An 18941-nucleotide genomic window follows, 5' to 3' on the forward strand; every position below is an offset into this window, starting at 1 on the left:
ATGTTCGCTTAATCTGTATATGTGCTTGTTTCTCATGAGCCTTATGATTCTCTGTGGTTTTACCCTATTTTGTTCATCAGTGTCTCTGACTTTTACTTCTTCTGACTATGTCATGTTTACTTCTGTTAATTCATGCTATGCTCTATTTGAATCCCTAATTTTGTGTGATTTTAGCCTATTTGGCTTATTAGGGTTTCTGATTCTTGCCTATTATGTGTTTATTCGGCTTGTTCTCATAAATTTGTGTCAATTTCTCCTAAATCAGTACTATTTGCTATATTTGAATCTTTGAATCTCTGTGACTAATCCTTCACTGATTTCTTGTGATATTCTCTACTGATTTTAACCTTTAAGATATTTTTTTACCCTAATCTATGGTTGAGCATGTTGTCAACTGATTCTTAAGTATTTTCCTTGATTAGAATCTGCTGAACCTAGTCTCTATTACATGTTGTGTACTTGTGCTATGCTAAAAATATTTTCTTATTTGTTATATTCAGCCTTATGTGATTTCCTTCCTTATTTAGTATTTGCATGTTACCGTTTAAATTTAACTCCTTAATTAAAGGAAGTACTTATACTGATTTGATTCTAATTAGTACATAGTTCCATAATTACTGCTGAACTATGATTCTTGCCTTATTTTCTACCTGTTTTCAAACTATAAGTACCTTGCTCTTTCATTAGCACAAAGACACGAACACATTGGTTCAAAAACTCTCTCTCACACAAAAACACTCTTCTGCTCTCTTTTCTCTAGGTACTTGCTATTGTTCTAAGTCAGTCGGCTGCAAGCCAAGGCTGATTACTCTACTCTCTTGCTCCTCACTTTGTGTTTACTACCTTCTTTACTGGAATGTTCTGATTTCAATTCAAGTTCCAAAAATAATATGGTCGTTTTATTACTTCAATTCATCATGTTTCTAGTCTGCTTTTACTTATGGTTTTGTCGTGAAACCTGTAGTTGATATATTTACATTATTAGCATGCTATGTACTCCCCTTCCTTAGGATCAGTATGAACATGTTACCCCCTCTATGTAGTTTGTCTCCATGTGATCTTGCTCTATCTGGTTTCTGGTATGAATATCCTTGTAAAGTAGTCTGCACTCCTAAACTTGTATGATTCTGGGATTGATTTTAAATTATGTTGATCCTATACTGAACCCCTTAAGCATTGTTGATTCTGTGACTATGTCTAATCAGTATTTCTGAGCATATCTGTACCAATTACAAAGATTTCTGCCTGCTATGTGTTTACCATTATGTTACCTGTCCCCAATTCCCATTTACCCCTGTGTGAAGGCTTGTGGTGCTAAACATATGTTGGTTATTTGTTCTATGTATGATGTTGAACCTGTTTTGGTTCTGAGGTTGGTCTGTTGTTCGTTGATTAACTCCTCTGTTGTTTTACAAAACTATTTTCAAGTCTCTTTTCAAATTGTTTTCCTACTTAAACTTTTTTTCAATACTATGTCAAGCACTCTCACTCTATTCTTAGATCCCTAAGTTCTGCCCCTCTAATGTGTGACTGCTTAGGGATCTCTATGAGATCCCTCTGAACTCTGATGCATTAGAGCTGGATCTTCCACACTGCACTTACTGAAATATGGTTGTAAAATCTAGGTGTGAGCACTGCCTGGAATCCCTTGAGGTCCTTAGGGAACTCTGACACATCCGGATATTGAGAAAGACTATGAAACAATCCGAGCAGTTGAGGTTTTAGAAATCTGGGTCTACTTGCAGGCTCCCTATAGTGTAACTTCTTATTTTTCTTTATCTATTAATGCAATTCATTCAATGTTGGTTTGTAATATTCTTTGTAAATGAATATTAGGGCTGGGTAGTGAAAAAGGGGAGGGTAGCTATACATGTTATCAAAGGGTAGAAAAATGCTTTAGGTTTATATTTTTCTATATGTGCATTAGAATTCATGTTTAGGACCAATACATGCAAAACATATCATGTATTAGATACCATGCTCATAGGTTTCATGTATACTGTTTTCAGCATCTCATTTTGACATCCTTATTATCACTTAGAAATCTTTTTTCTAGGATAAACGACAACATTAAAATAAACTGTTACTTATGCATATTTTGAAATCATGTTGTAACCTGCTGTGCACCTAGAAATCCTGCTTTAGAAATTCTGCATATAAACCATTCTGAACCTTATATGTGCATATTAGATACCATGTTTAGGATCTCATTCATACTCGCTCAGTCACACCTAGTTAAACTACTGATGCATGAAAGGGGATATAAAATAGTCTCACGTCTAATTATCATGTTTAAGTAAAATTGGTAATAATTTTGTATCTTGTAAAACTTAGAACAACATGTTTTAGGTAAAATATCTCCTACCCTATTTTAATAGTTCTGGTAATAATTGTGCATTATCCAACGCCTAGGTAAGCCTTAGGTAATCAAATTTCTTATAAAACTGGAAACTGCCTCTTTGTGTTTACTGCTTAATGGTTAACAGGCTTAAAATCAGTATGCAAACTGATTAGGCCCCTACTTCTAAGTTTAAAAAAAAATCGGCATGCCTCCTGTATTCTGATACTCACCTGGACATCATGTCTTAGGATCCTATTTAATATTACTACCCTTATTTTTGTTTGAGTCGTGTTGTTTACATGCATTATCTGTGGAGGTAAACTTGAGCCTCTTATTTAGCCCTTCCTGCTTTTATTTGCTAAAGTCCTATGTGTTCTTGCTTGTCGCCTTAGTATTTTCTCTTTTAAACCTTAGGGGTCTATCTAGAACTGCCTATAGGTAAAAGTACTAATTTCCTCCAGGACCATTAAGAAGGAACGGGTAACAACACGCATATAGATCGCTAAATAACATTTGCTTAATAACCGCTAAAGGGTGGGAATGGTAGATATGGATATGATGAGTACGCGCTAATATCACGTGTAGCCACTCATTGAGGAGTGTTTACCGGACATTGTGTGGGGTGATCTTGTAGGCTAACCAACCTAGGACCCCTCCTTCCCAAGTTCCCTTTACTCTCCATGTGTATACAATTTGTTTAAGCTTTTCCTTTATCTCATTATTTGAGTCATGTAATGTCTGAAACCTGCTCTTATTTGTAATTATGTGTTTAAAACTATTTATCTGTTAATGGACTAGTTCATAAGTATAAGTTCGGTCGGGACCCACCATTGTGGACCGAAAGGGGTGCCTAACACCTTCCCCTCAAGGTTACTTCGAGCCTTTACCCTAAATCTCTGGTAATGCAAACTAATCCAAGAGTTAATCACTCTGGGTGCCCTAACACACCATAATCCGTTAGGTGGCGACTCTTCAAATACCCAATTCTCAAAAGGAAACGAGTTATTTCCCCCATGAACGTCGAAACCCGGACTTCTCTCCGCAGAGGGAAAAAAGGGGGCGCGACAGCATGGCGACTCTACTGGGGATACCTTTAGGCTCTTACCATAACGAACTTGTCTTTTGTGAATCAGTCCAAGCATGTTTTACATCGTACCCTTTCTCCTTATTTGAATTTAACTGTCTATTTTAAGCATTTATGTTTCTTTTATTCATGAAACTGACTTGTCTCTTTGTTTTCCTTTTCCGTAACTCTATTTCAATTATTTAAATATTGTATTTATTTTTCATACGTGTAAATACTTGACTACATGTTATTTATTGTTGCATATATCATGCTCCACATCATATTCCACTCGTGCGTATCAAATCCTATAGCAATGCTTAATGAGTGGTTGCGCTCTTCCTATTTATTACCCTTAAATTAGGAAAGGCTTATTTGCGGTAAAACTAGCCGATCAGCGGTGCAGTCGACGGTTCCGTACCTTTCCCCCTCAAGTTGTCCGCTTGAGGGTACCAGTCTAAAACCTCATAGTAACCTTACTTTGATCGAAATTGTGCATGCATCATGGTTAAACCTAGTCAGATCAGTTATGTTGTCCACTTAATGATCCTTTAAGATGAGCCTTATCAAAAGTCCATCGAGGTTTCCATAATCCCAACGGACCAACCACGTTCTGTACATTAATTTGGAGAACTAAATGCCAATATGTTAATCATGAATATATAAATAGTCGAGTCTGGTGGGGGAGAAAGGCCTAACCCTTTTGTTTTGCAGAAAATGAGGCACGAGGTCCCCAGATTCGGTATGGTTAGCACACTCTCACTCTTGCTAGACTGGTGGAGGAATCTTCCATCAAGTGACCAGATCAATGAATGGAAAGAGGGGGCCGTCAAATCTAGCGAAAAACTAGAATATCTGGAATACAGTCTGATGGAATTGGAAGGAAAAGTGAGGAAGAGAGTCACCGACTGCCAGAACGCTGAGGGAAGTGAAGGAGGACATTTGACAAAGGCATTCTTACTGATGAACTTGCACGAATTGGAGGATTTGATCGACAAGAGCATTCAGCCTGAGTAAGGTCCTTCTGGGACCAAATAGGCTAGATTTTTTTGCTTTCCTAAAATGTAACAAGGCCAAGTGCTAGTAGTGACTTATTTTTATTATCTTAGTGTCGTTTTGGGATTCGTCTATTTTTTATGTTATGAAATGAAGCATTTATTGGCATTTAAAGTTCTCCAAATTTATTTGTCGCTAGGCCTACCTCGGGCACAACGAGGCTCCCAAATTAAGACGCGAATTTACATTTCCGCAATATGTGTTTAAATACTGCTAACATTTTAGAATCCTCACTAACTTATTACCTTTTTGTTTTTGCTTATTTTTTATTTATTCTCATCCCCTTAGGTTGGTTCACTCATATTGGCCTCATCGGCGTATCATACCGGATCTAGAGGCCCTCCACCTCCTCCTCTTCCAAGCAATACAAAAGATAGAGGAAAAGAAAAATGGACGACTTAAGTGGTATCCGAAAGGAGAATGTTGAGAACGCAGAAACTTCAGATGGCTGTAGTACTCCGACCCCAAATGATCTAGTCCTGAGATTGGAACAAAAGATATTGGAATTGTAAGGAGAACTTGAGTAGGCTTGCAACTTGGCAAACTTATCACTCACCCTGAATATCCCTGACATCAACCAACAGAACGCTAAGAACCCAACACCTCCCCAAATCATGCAAAACCAATATCCACAAAACCCTCCCACACCAAATCGATACGCAACTCCACTCATGAATCCCAACCCATTATCAATACCAGCTTCTTCGCAACACCACCATCTGCCACACCTCCTTTTTCTACCTACACCCCGGGAAAGGGGTGTATAAGGGAGTTTTTCCAATTAAAGGACAATCGAAACGGGATTATATTATTAAAGATTCAGAGTCGCTACTTGGAATATTTTAATTGGTGTCCCAAGTCACCGGTATATTTTGAAATCCCAAATCGAGGAAAAATCGACTTTCCTTTTGAAGCCTGCGAACCAGAAATTCTGAATAAGGAATTCTGTTAACCCGAGGGAAGGTGTTAGGCACCCTCGGATTCCGTGTTTCTAGCACGGTCGCTTTGATCATACTTGGATTTATTAAAATTGTTTAATTACTCAATTTTATAACCTATGTGCATTTGCCTCTTTTAATTAGAAAATTATCTTAAAACAGGTCACGCGCCCGTGTACCCGTTTTTGGCGCGTCAAAAATCATGTCACGCGAACATGTCTACAATTAATAACGCTTGAATATTTTTAAGGAATTTCAATTGAAGTTGCGCGAACGCATACTCCGGTTTTGCTTTTAAAATCATAATTATGCCACGCGAACGTGTACAATCACGATTATAGATTAAGTCGCGCTTAAAGCATACTATCGATCCAGAGTTGTTCATTTCCTAAACTTGGGATTATTGAGAGGTCATGAATTGTATAGTATTTTTGGGAAAATGTAGTATTTAGTTATTGAAATTATTCATTAGAATTTTTATTAATTAAGAAAATGGATACGTCATCAGTAGAATAGCAATTCGATTTCCACAAGCCCACTAACAATATATAAATGTGCTAAAATATTTAAACTACCTCTCAAAATCAGTGTAGCAAATTAGGCATACAGCAACACCTAAGATTAAACGTGCAAATAAATAATTGAGTTCCTAACTCATTTAATACACCACTCTTATATAAAGATATAACCTAAATTGTGTCTCCCTAGGAATACTGACCCATTTAAATCCATTAAATAATAAAAGATTCGTGTCATTATTGGAAAGGTTAAAAACAGTCAGATTTGAGCTTAAATAGCAAATTCTTAAGGAACTGCTTCAAACATAAATTAATAGATTAAAACTTAAACCAACAGAATCATCATCCAAGCAATATATAATTAATTCAAGTAAATATTCATCAAGTTATTTCAAACAAGAATTTCACGACAATAAACGTAAACCCATATTCAAGCAAAATATCGACAGAAGCGTGAAACAAAGATTTGGGATAAGAGATTGAACCTTTAATAATGACAGATCTTCTTTATTAGCAAACTCCTCCGATAAAGTTACAACGGCTAGAATCGATGCCGAATGGACTCAAATGGAGACAACTAACCAGAACCTAAACGTAAGCTCAGCAGTCCTGGGACCTCGACGAACTCGACGCTTCAATATACGACGTTGTATGGATATCGCAAGCTCTCTTCCTCTCTATATTGTTCTCTCTGATGTAACTTTTGGCTCTCTCTTGTGTTTCTATGTCCGTATGGTTGTGTGCGTCGATGGGGGGAGGGGATGCTATGGTGGTGGTGGAGCTCGGCAGCTATGGAGGAGTTGGTTGTGTGTCGTTGGTTTCCAGCCACTCGCCGGAATAGCAGAACAAAAGGGTGAGGCGTGGGGTCGTTTCTTTTGGTTGATGCTGGTTCGAAGAAGAAGTTTTAGAACCGGGGGGTGGGGGTCTGGAGAAGACGACGCGCAACTTTTTTCCATTTTTCTTGTTCTCGTTCCTCCGTTTTAAGATCTGATGATCAGCCCTTTAAAGGGCACTAATTAGTGTTATTTCCACTACCAAATTATCCTTTCCATTCTTTAATTGTCCATTAACTTAGTGCTTTTATCTAAATAGCTAGTGCACCACTATTATTTGTTAGCAGCCCATATTCAATCATTGATGTTCAATTCCCAAATTATCCTAAAAATACTAACTAACTCTAAGTAGTAATTATCACAAATAATTAAATACCAAACTAAAAGAAAATCACAAAAATTTGACATTAAACACTAAAATGCAAAAATACGTTATTTTTTGTGATTTTTTATTTTGTAAAACAACAATTTACTAAATTAACCCGAAAAATATAAAAAATCAAATCCTAAGTGCAGATGCTATATTTTTGTATTTTTTTAATGCATTAATAAAATTATACATGCACATAAAAACATGAAAACAATCACGAAAATCGCACAATAATTCCTAGAATAACACATAATTAAAGAAAAGACCTAATTTTGGGAATTCTTTTAGAGTAATTCGTGTGAGGCAAAAATCACGTGCTCACACCATCAACCAATTCATTACCCATCAACCACCACTTACCATACTCCCCAAAACACACCACCACCTATTCCCGACCCCCAAAACTCCACCAATAACCATCATTACACCCAAGTCCCTTGCACACATCAAAGCAATCCTATATATGTGGAAACTGTACCTCACTCTACCCAACCAATATCCTATACACCGGAATCCTCCGAGAAGGACCTGCTCATTAAAAACATGGCTGAAGGGCTCAAGAAGTTAACAAGCATCTATTGTGACAAGCTTGTCGGGGTCGGGAAAGATGAAAAGATCCGGATGAAGCTCTTTATGAGGAGTCTTAATGGGGATTTTTTGTCCTGGTATATCAGCCAAGATCCCAAGAAATGGCCCAATTAGGTAGGTATGGCGTCAGATTTCATGGACCGGTTCAGGTTCAACACAAATAACGCACCAGATGTTTTCTACATTCAGAATCTTAAGAAGAAACCTACTGAGACTTTCTGTGAGTATACTACTCGTTGGAGGTCGGAAGCTGCCAAGGTCCGGCCATCTTTGGACGAAGAACAGATGAACAAATTCTTCGTCAGATCACAAGATTCGCAATATTATGAAAGGTTGATGGTTATAGAAAACCACAAATTCTCTGATATCATCAAACTTGGAGAAAGAATCGAAGAAGGAATCAAGAACGAGATGGTAACGAATTTCGAGGCACTACAGGCCACAAATAAGGCATTACAATCAGGTGGCATATCAAAGAAGAGAGATGTTGGGGCAGTAATGGTGGACCAGGGTCCAAAATCTCCATTTATCTATCAAACCCCTCCACCCACATAACAAACACCTCCACCCACATATCAAACACCTCTGCCCTCATACCAAGCATCACCGTCTACATATCAGCCTTCATCTCCCAGATATTCCCAACCAGCCATTGTCCATCATACTTATAACTCCCAACCATCCCACTTCCAATCACATCCAGTTCACCAAAATTATCTAAGACCAAGGCCCAACTTCGACCGCAAGCCACTCAAACAATACACCGCCATTGCTGAGCCCATCGACCAGCTGTATGAAAGGTTGAAAGCCACTAGTTACGTCACTCATGTTCCTGCTGTGGCATTAGAAAACCCATCACAATGGGTCAATCCGAACAAAACTTGTGCGTACCATTCTGGTATGAAGGGGCACACCACTACTGAGTGCCAAACATTGAAGGATAAAATCCAGACGCTAATTAACAACAAGGTCATACAGGCAAAGAAAACCTCACCTAATGTCCGTGACAACCCCCTCTCTGATCATAGAGGTGGTAGAGTATATGTGATAGAGACGAACGAAGAATGGGACCCTAGGGGTCAATTGGGCTTATTCGAGAAGGTGATGACTTTAAAATTGCAGTCACACTTACCCATACCATGGTACAGACTCAGTTACCAATCGAGGTTGAGGTAACTGCATCAGTTCCATTCTAGGTAGAGGTGGCTCCGCCCACGGCCACCCCCGCTCCATTTGAAGTAGAAGTGGTCAAACCTTTCACTGTGACGGTATCAACCACACCTCCATTCAACTCAAAAGCAATACCCTGGGATTATATTGCCGAGGCTCGGCGAAAAAGGAAGGCCAAGGTAGAGGAATCTGACGTTATACAAGGAATGACTAGGACTGGAAGAGTCTATACGCTTGAACACTTGGGAGGATCAAGCAAGGATGCCACTACCAGGTAGCCCCTCATTGAGACAGGGCCAGATGACCTGTGGAGGAAACAGGCAAAGGAGTATTCCGTCGTTGACCATCTGAACAAAACCCCAGCTCAGATATCTATCTTGTCACTGTTGCAAAATTCAGAGGCACATAAGAACACTTTAATGAAAGTGCTGAGTGAGGCTTATGTACCCAATAACATCACTGGCGGAGAAATGGCCAACATGGTAGGGCAAGTATTGGAAAGTCATAAGATTATCTTCCACGAAGATGAACTACCACCTGAGGGGATGAATCACAATTGGGCATTGCACATTATAGTGCAATTTGAAGACAAATTCATTGCCAGGGTCTTGGTTGATGGAGGTTCAAGCCTAAATATTAGTCCATTGGACACTCTGAAAAGGCTGGACAAGGGTTTTCATGAAATACGGATAGGAAACATGAACATGAAAGCTTTCAATGGGTCCCAAAGGGCCACGATCGGGGAAATCAACCTTTGCTTACAGATGAGACCAACTTGGTTCGACGTCGAATTTCAGGTGCTCGACATACCAGCCTCATATAATCTTCTATTGGGCCCACCATGGATCCATACTACTGGAGTCGTGCCCTCCACACTACATCAAGCCGTGAAGTTCGAATGGAATCGTCAGGAGGTGATCATTCACGGAGATGGAAGTAACCTCATCTACACCAATCAAACAATCTCGACCATTGGAGATAGAAGAAGGCTAGGAGGGGAAACTTATCATCACATTGAACGGGTCAACGCCGTCGACAAGGATAAATGGTGGAGTAGTAAAATAAAAAGCATATTGGCCTGGTTTGGATATGACCTGGCAAAGGATTAGGAAAGAACCTCCAAGGTACCACCAAACCGATACAGCTAAAAAATCATGGTACCACCTTTGGGCTCGGATACAAATACACATGGCAAGAGTATAGAAATTGGTCGCCTCCATGGCGTGGACCATATTACCCTCTTAAGCAGCCAGTGCCACATTGGAACAAGCTTTTCACCAAGCTGATACGATATGGGGGACTACAAAAAAGGAAGCACTAGCTGGGTTGAAGAATTTGTTCTTGAAAGATGAGGACATGGACTGCAGTGCCATAATTGAGGAGGAGAAGGAAGAAGGCCTCACCATTCAGATCGTAAAGAAGGGACCTGTTCTCAGGAACTGGACCGCCACACCATCCTGAGTCCGCCGAGTCCCTGGGTAGCTTGACAGAATTTACTTCTATAGCCATTCTAGGCATTTAAGATTTCCCGTAATTTTGTTTTAAGATTTACTTGTTTTAAATAAATGCTCGATTCATCGAGCCGTGCTTTGTTTGGATGATTTTTCAGTTTTAATCAAATGCATTTGCTCTTTATTATTCACTACTATCTTTACATGTTTGCTTTCTACAGTGTTATTATTACTTTTCCTGATGAACCAGTGACTGTGACATGTAATGAGGCAACAAAACCTGAAAATAGTGATTTAGATGAAAAGGATGAGATACCCGAGGAAATTGTCAGGGAAGTTGAGAATTTTGAGAACAAGCCTAAGTCCAACCTGGACGAAATAGAAATAGTAAATTTTGGAGACGCCAAGATCGTCAAGGAGATGTGCATCAGCATTTACTTGTCACCGACAGAGAAGAAAGAGTATCTCAACAGTTATTTGATGAAGGCCATGTGTGAAACTTTCAAAATCAAACACAAGAATTCCACAGCCTATAGACCTAAGATAAATGGAGTCGTAGAAGCATCCAACAAAAATATCAAGAAGATACTAAGGAAAATGGTAGAGAACCACAAACAATGGCACGAGAAGTTACCTTTGGCATTATTGGGATACCGCACTACAGTTCGCACATCAACCGGGGCAACCCCCTACATGTTGGTTTATGGTACTGAGGCTGTCATACCAGCCGAGGAGGAGATCCCTTCTTTGAGAATCATACAAGAAGATGAACTCAGCGACGCAAAGTGGAAAAGAAGTTGCTATGAACAATGCCCTCATCGATGGAAAGAGGATGAACGCAGTGTGTCACGACCAACTTTATCAGAACAGAATGTCCTGATCTTTCAAAGGGTCAAACCGAGGCAGTTTGCACCAGGTCAGTTGGTGCTGAAGAAGATCTTCCCACATCAAGATGAAGCCAAAGGGAAATTGTCTCCCAACTGGCAAGGTCCGTACATGGCTCATAGGGTGCTGACAGGAGGAGCACTCATACTTGCAGAAATGGATAGAGAAATCTGGCCAAAACCAATCAATTCAGACGCAGTCGAGAGATACTATGCTTAGATTATTTACATTTCCTCATTTGACGTAATTGAACTACGCTTGACCTGATTCCCATTTAAGAGGGGATACGTAGGCAGCCTTATGGGTTCGGTCATATCATAATAAAATTTTCATTTTCCCCAAGATCAGAAACTGGGGCAGAATTTTGAGAAGGGTCCTCAAAATTCCGGAGCAAGTCCAGCCAACACCAACATGTATTAGATGGTCAGTAATCAGTTAAGAAACTGGGACAGAATTTTGAGAAGGATTCTCAAAATTCCAAAAAAGGTTCAACAAGTCTCATTATCCGTAAATGATCAAAAGAGCATCTACCAAACTAAGGCAGAATTTTAAGGAGGGTCCTCAAAATTCCTACATAAGAGAGCTGCAATGCCTTTGAGATGTGTTACAGTCACTAGTTCATCAAAATTACTTGATATATTAATACGTTTCTAAAACAATTCTATTTTTATCAATAATTACATATTTTCGAAAAATAGGCAGGTGTCACCCAAGGGAACCCGAAAGGCTTTCGAAACGGAGCATAGCAAGGCCAGTAAACGAAGCACGAACCAACCTCCCCCTCACAGAACTTACAATTTTTCTTTGAACGCAGGCACATCTGACTTAACGATAACATCCGTAGATATATGTATGTAGCAAGATTACTATCAATCAGGCTATCAGATGTCGAATATACATCTCCAGCTAACACATATGCTACTCTCACTTACTACTTGCTCTCTGCATGAGGCTAATCTTTGCCTACATACCTGCATGAGGCTAATCCCTGCCTCCCTATTTGCATGAGGCTAATCCTTGCCTCCATATTTGCATGAGGCTAATCCTTGCCTCCATAACTACATGAGGCTAATCCTTGCCTCCATATTTCCATGAGGCTAATCCTTGCCTCTATAACTGCATGAGGCTAATCCCTGCCTCCCTATTTGTATGAGGCTAATCCTTGCCTCCATAACTGCATGAGGCTAAGCCTTGCCTCCATAACTGCATGAGGCTAATCTCTGCCTCCCTATTTGCATGAGGCTAATCTTTGCCTCCATAACTGCATGAGGCTAATCCCTGCCTCCATATTTGCACGAGGCTAATCCCTGTCTCCCTATCTGCATGAGGCTAATCCTTGCCTCCTTATTTGCATGAGGCTAATCTTTGCCTCCATATCTGCATGAGGCTAATCCTTGCCTCCATAATTGCATGAGGCTAATCCTTGCCTCTATATCTACATGAGGCTATTCCTTGCCTCCATAATTGCATGAGCCTAATCCTTGCCTCCATACTTGCATGAGGCTAATCCTTGCCTCCCTATTTGCATGAGGCTAATCCCTGCCTCCCTATCTACATGAGGATAATCTCTGCCTCCCTATCTGCATGAGGCTATTCCTTGCCTCCATACTTGCATGAGGCTAATCTCTGCCTCCCTATTTGCATGAGGCGAATCCTTGCCTCCCTATATGCATGAGGCTAATCCTTGCCTTCTTATTTGCATGAGGCTAATCCTTGCCTCTACACCTGCATGAGGCTAGTCCTTACCACCCTAGTTGCATGAGGCTAATCCTTGCCTCCATACCTGCATGAGGCTAATCCATGTCTCCCTAGTTGCATGAGGCTAATCCTTGCCTCCACATTCGCATGGGACTAAGCACTGTCCCTTTTTGCACAAATATTGCTCTATTTCTGTACTATTTATTTGCTTTTCGATCGGGCTAAGCTCTGCCCTACATTTCACAAGAATAAGCCTTGTTTTGTTAACATCATGATTATTGCATATCATGGGCTGAAATATCGTCAATTTATCCAAAGTCACCATAGTCTAAAAGGCATCATCCTCATAGTCGGAAGACACCATGCCTTGGCCTGAGGATCCCTCAAATTTGCATATCATTATTCAAAGGCGTCATGGTTCAGAGACACCATTTGTCATGGCCCGAGAATATCATTTCATGGCCTGCGAATCTCTCACTAAATAATTCATGGACCAAGACGTCATGGTCCAAAGACGTCATCTTTAACCGTCCAAAGACAACCTTCATGGTCCAAAAGGGAATTTGCATCATGTTTAAATTTTAGCAAATAAATGTTTGTAGCATTTTTTATCTGTAGGTAACCAGTAAGCAACCGTTATCCTAGTAGGAGCGATCTCGCTCTAGTTCCTTCAACTATCTCAAACCTTAACCGCTCACCATAGCCGCTTCGACACCTCGTGTCCGTTCTCGCAATAACTTTATTGGCATATTCCGCCGATGAATCCAGAACTACACATGGCCTGATTCCTATAAAACCAGGGATATGTAGGCAACTCGAAGACTGGAGTCTGGCATTTATCTTTCAAAACATCCCGCCCGGTCTAAATTGACCATAATTTCTTTACCCGAAAACGCTTTCATCCTTCATGGGTAAAGAGGGGCAGCTGTTAATACCCAATTTTTCCCAAAAAATATTTCAAATTGCATATATGTCTTCAAAATCATGCGTTGATTAGCAATTGATATTTTTCCACAATTTTCCTATATTTTTATTAATTTATCCAGCATTTTATTTCTAAGAAATAATTACAAAATTACCTCACAAATGATTTCAAAAGCATTTCTTGATATAATGTATTATGTTTTGTCCTATTAAGACCAAATTATTTTATAATTAGCCAAATTGGCACCTTTTGGCTATAATTACAATAACTTTGCAATTATAGCCCAATCATATGATTTTGTACTATTTTCATCCAGAAATTAATCACGTGTATTTTTTAAATAATAAATAAACATTTTAAAATTATTTTCTATGCATGAAATTCATTTTTATAATTAACAACTATTTTTGTAAATTGTTTTAATTAATTTACATTGGGTATTTACCAAATAGCCATTCTCATTTCAATTATAGCCTAATTAAATTAGACCCCAACCCAATTAAAATAGCCAAAATACTCCATGCCCAATACCTTATCCTACTTGACCCAATCCCTTGTCTAATCTGGACCGTTGATCAATTTTAATCAACGGTCCAGATCTCCCCTTTCCTTAATTAACTCTACTCTTTTGCTCCTCACTTTGTGTTTATTACCTTCTTTACTGGTTCTGATTTCAATTCAAGTTCCAAAAATAATATGGTCCTTTTATTACTTCAATTCATCATGTTTCTAGTCTGCTTTTACTTATGGTTTTGTTGTGAAACCTCTAGTTGATATGTTTACATTATTAGCATGTTATGTACTCCCCTTCCTTAGGATCAGTATAAACATGTTACCCCTTCTATGTAGTCCGTCTCCATGTGATCTTGCTCTATCTGGTTTCTGGTATGAATTTCCTTGTAAAGTAGTCTACACTCCTAAACTTGTATGATTCTGGGATTGATTTTAAATTATGTTGATCCTATACTGAACCCCTTAAGCATTGTTGATTCTGTGACTATGTCTAATCAGTATTTCTGAGCATATATGTACCAATTCCAAAGACTTCTGCCTGCTATGTGTTTACCATTATGTGCTTTACCTGTCCCCAATTCTCATTTACCCCTGTGTGAAGGCTTGTGGTGATAAACCTATGTTAGTTCTTTGTTCTATGTGTGATGCTGAACCTGTTTTGGTTCTAAGGTTGGTCTGTTGTTTGTTGATTGCCCTACTCTTTTCAAAACTGTCTTATTGAATAACTCCTCTGTTGTTTTACAAAACTATTTTCAAGTCTCTTTTCAAATTGTTTTCCTACTTAAACTTTTTTCAAAACTATATCAAGCACTCTCACTCTATTCTTAGATCCCTAAGTTCTGCCCCTTTAATGTGTGACTGCTTAGGGATCCGTATGAGATCCCCCTGAAATCCAATGCATTAGAGTTGGCCCTTCCACACCGCACTTACTCAAATATGGTTGTGAAATCTGGGTGTGAGCACTGCCCGGGACCCCTTGAGGTCCTTAGGGAACTCTGACACACCCGAATATTAAGAAAGCCTATGAAACAATCCGAGCAGTTGAGGTTTTGGAAATCTGGGCCTACTTGCAGGCTCCCTATTGTGTAACTTCTTATTTTTCTTTATCTATTAATGTAATTTATTCAATGTTGGTTCGTAATATTCTTTGTAAACGGATATTGGGGTTGGCTAGTAAAAAAGGGGAGGGTAGCTATACATGTTATCAAAGGGTAGAAAACATGTTTTTGGTTTATATTTTTCTGTTATGTGCATTAGAATTCATGTTTAGGATCAATACATGCAAAGCATATCATGCATTAGATACCATGCTCATAGGTTTCATCTATACTGTTTTTAGCATCTCATTTTGAAATCCTTATTATCACTTAGAAATCCTGTTTCTAGGATAAATGACAACATTAAAATAAACTGTTACTTATGCATATTTTGAAATCATGTTGTAACTTGCTGTGCATTTAGAAATCCTGTTTTAGGAATTCTGCATATAAACCATTCTGAACCTTATATGTGCGTATTAGATACCATGTTTAGGATCTCGTTCATACTCGTTCAGTCACACCTAGTTAAACTATTGATGCATAAAAAAGATATAAAATAGTCTCACGTCTAATTATCCTATTTAAGTAAAACTGGTAATAATTCTGTATCTCGTAAAACTTAGAACAACATGATTTAGGTAAAATATCTCCTACCCTGTTTTAATAGTTCTGGTAACAATTGTGTATTATCCCACGCCTAGGCAAACCTTAGGTAATCAAATTTCTTATAAAACTGGAAACTACCTCTTTGTGTTTACTACTTAATGGTTAATAGACTTAAAATCAGTAGGCAAACTGATTAGGCCCCTGCTTCTAAGTTTTAAAAAAATAAATCTACATGTCTTTTGTGTTCTGATACTCACCTAGACATCATGTCTTAGGATCCTGTTTAATAATACTACCCTTGTTTGTGTTTGAGTAGTGCTGTTTACATGCATTATCTGCGGAGGTAAACCTGAGCCTCTTATTTGCTCCTTCCTGCTTTTATTTGCTAAGTCCTATGTGTTCTTGCTTGTCACCTTAGTATTTTCTCCTTTAAACCTTAGGGGTCTATCTAGAACTGCCTATAGGTAGAGGTCCTAATTTTCTCCAGGACCATTAAGAAGGGATGGGTAACAGCACGCATAGAGATCGTTAAATAACATTCGCTTAATAACCGCTAAGGGGTGGGAATGGTAGATATGGATATGATGACTATGCACTAATGTCACATGTAGCCCCTCATTGAGGAGTGTTTACCGAACAATGCGTGGGGTGATCCTGTAGGCTAACTAACTTAGGACCCCTCCTTCTCAAATTCTCTTTACTCTCCATGTGTATACAATTTGTTTAAGCCTTTCCTTTGTCTCATTATTTGAGTCATGTAATGTCCGAAACCTTCTCTTATTTGTAATTATGTGTTTAAAACTATTTATTTGTTAATAGACTAGTTCATAAGTATAAGGTCGGTCGGGACCCACCATTGTGGACTGAGAGGGGTGCCTAACACCTTCCCCTCAAGGTTATTTCGAGCCCTTACCCTAAATCTCTGGTAATGCAAACCAATCCAAGAGTTAATCGCTCTGGGTGCCCTAACGCACCATAATCCGTTAGGTGACGACTCTTCAAATACGCAATTCCCAAAAGGAAACGAGTTATTTCCCCTATGAACGTTGAAACCCGGACTTCTCTCCGTGGAGGGTAAAAAGGGGGTGTGACAGGCGACAGTACCAAACTCTCCATACCCGATTTCAATCTCTAACAATTGAATGACTAACATGTCGCACATGTACTATCTTCCCGTGGGATATACTCCCACAACCTTCCGTACCAGGTGGTAAAATCTGAACATTAATGGCCATCGACCATGCTATTTTTATAGTGCTAGTCAAGCATCTGCATTTCAATACCTAGTACTTCTTCCACAAAATAGACCATCCTCAGGCTGCCCGAAAATAGTAATAGCTACTGAACATCTAAAATCCTCTCATGCTCCTCAGAACTTGTGATATTCTTATCAAAACCAAATCGCAACCTTGATCCTTAACTTCCAATTTCAATTCCGCTCAATGTACCTATCATGCCGCTACGAGATAGTCCAAGAATTTTATCATAACCCCTGAACCACTAGTAGAATAAACACTTCATCGACTAGAACCCCTCTCACTCCACTTATTTCAGAAGAACAATTGCAACATGCAACCAAATTCCTATAACCGTAGAAAATGAAACCTCAAGTTGTGGTCTAAACCGCCATAACTCTTTCGAGATCCATTTATACATAACAGGCCATCATAATCAAATACCTCCAAATCAGTCAAATTACGGTAGTTGTCATGCCTGCACGTACAACAATAAACCACATGTATAGCCTTAACACACCGAAGGAACTGATCATTTCCACAACCATGCTAATTCAAACCATTATGAACTGACTCAACTTCTTCCAACTTACTCTTGACTTGCCTCTGAAATAATAGTTCTATTCAAACACATAACGGGCCTCAAACGACACTCATCCCGAGTGACCCAAATCACAACACCATATTGTCTCAATACCCATCAGCTATCTTATACCATCCTCTTACACTCAATAGTATCTCCCGCTGATACACCCGTTCTGGAAGAACTCCTGCGAATCCGAAGCTGTTTCTCCCATTTCTCAGCCACTGCACCGTAGACCGGCTGGTAACATGGAAATTTCCCAAGTATTCTTCACACTCTGCTGCAAAACCCTCAGCCACATAACGAGTCCAATATCTTTAAACACCGCACTTTAATTCTTGAACCCACTAGAGCCATTGTTGAGTGTCACCCATTCTGACCTGGTCCTGAATATGTATCCAAACTCTAGTGCTCTACTAGCACATGAACACTTCCAAATAAGCAACCGGATGAATTCTCTCCCTTGCACATCATATCCACATGAAGCATAAATTTTGAGTCATCCCCAATATCCGCAAATGACTCGATAAGGTGAAATGTAGCACATATACGTTAAATTACTTGCCCTAAAATACCCTTGATATTTTTCTCCTCTTGGTCATAACTAATCGACCGATAACCAGAAACTATACAGGCACACAACCACGTGACCCAATCATAGATGGGGGGCTCCCCTACTTAGCTTTATGCTGCAATCACATAGATCCAGACCCCATAACGACTTCTTCTTCCCAATTACCATAATCCCACACCGTTACTTGACCAACTTCTCGCAAGCTCTCGTTGCACCAATCATGACACATCCCGAATTATTAGCCACCATTGCACACTCAACCTCCTAAGGTTCATACCGTCTTCTTCAAGTGATCCAAGCTCACATCACAATACATGCATCCTATCTTGGGTAGAAAGTAGAACTCTTCGTATGAACCTCATCAAACCACGCAACTACTAACCTGCTCACAGGAGATAGCTCACCTGTGTAATCTTATATCGACCTCCTCCAACGTTATTTCTATAGTTATATCTATCATGAAATCAACTAATCTCCCTGGGTTCACACTAATCCGCCAGCCGCAAGAATCCCTTCATTTATTAACATCACCTGAAGGTCCAACAACGTGTTTG

The sequence above is a fragment of the Nicotiana sylvestris genome, chromosome 7 (assembly GCF_000393655.2).
Source record: "Nicotiana sylvestris chromosome 7, ASM39365v2, whole genome shotgun sequence".
Classification (NCBI taxonomy): domain Eukaryota; kingdom Viridiplantae; phylum Streptophyta; class Magnoliopsida; order Solanales; family Solanaceae; genus Nicotiana; species Nicotiana sylvestris.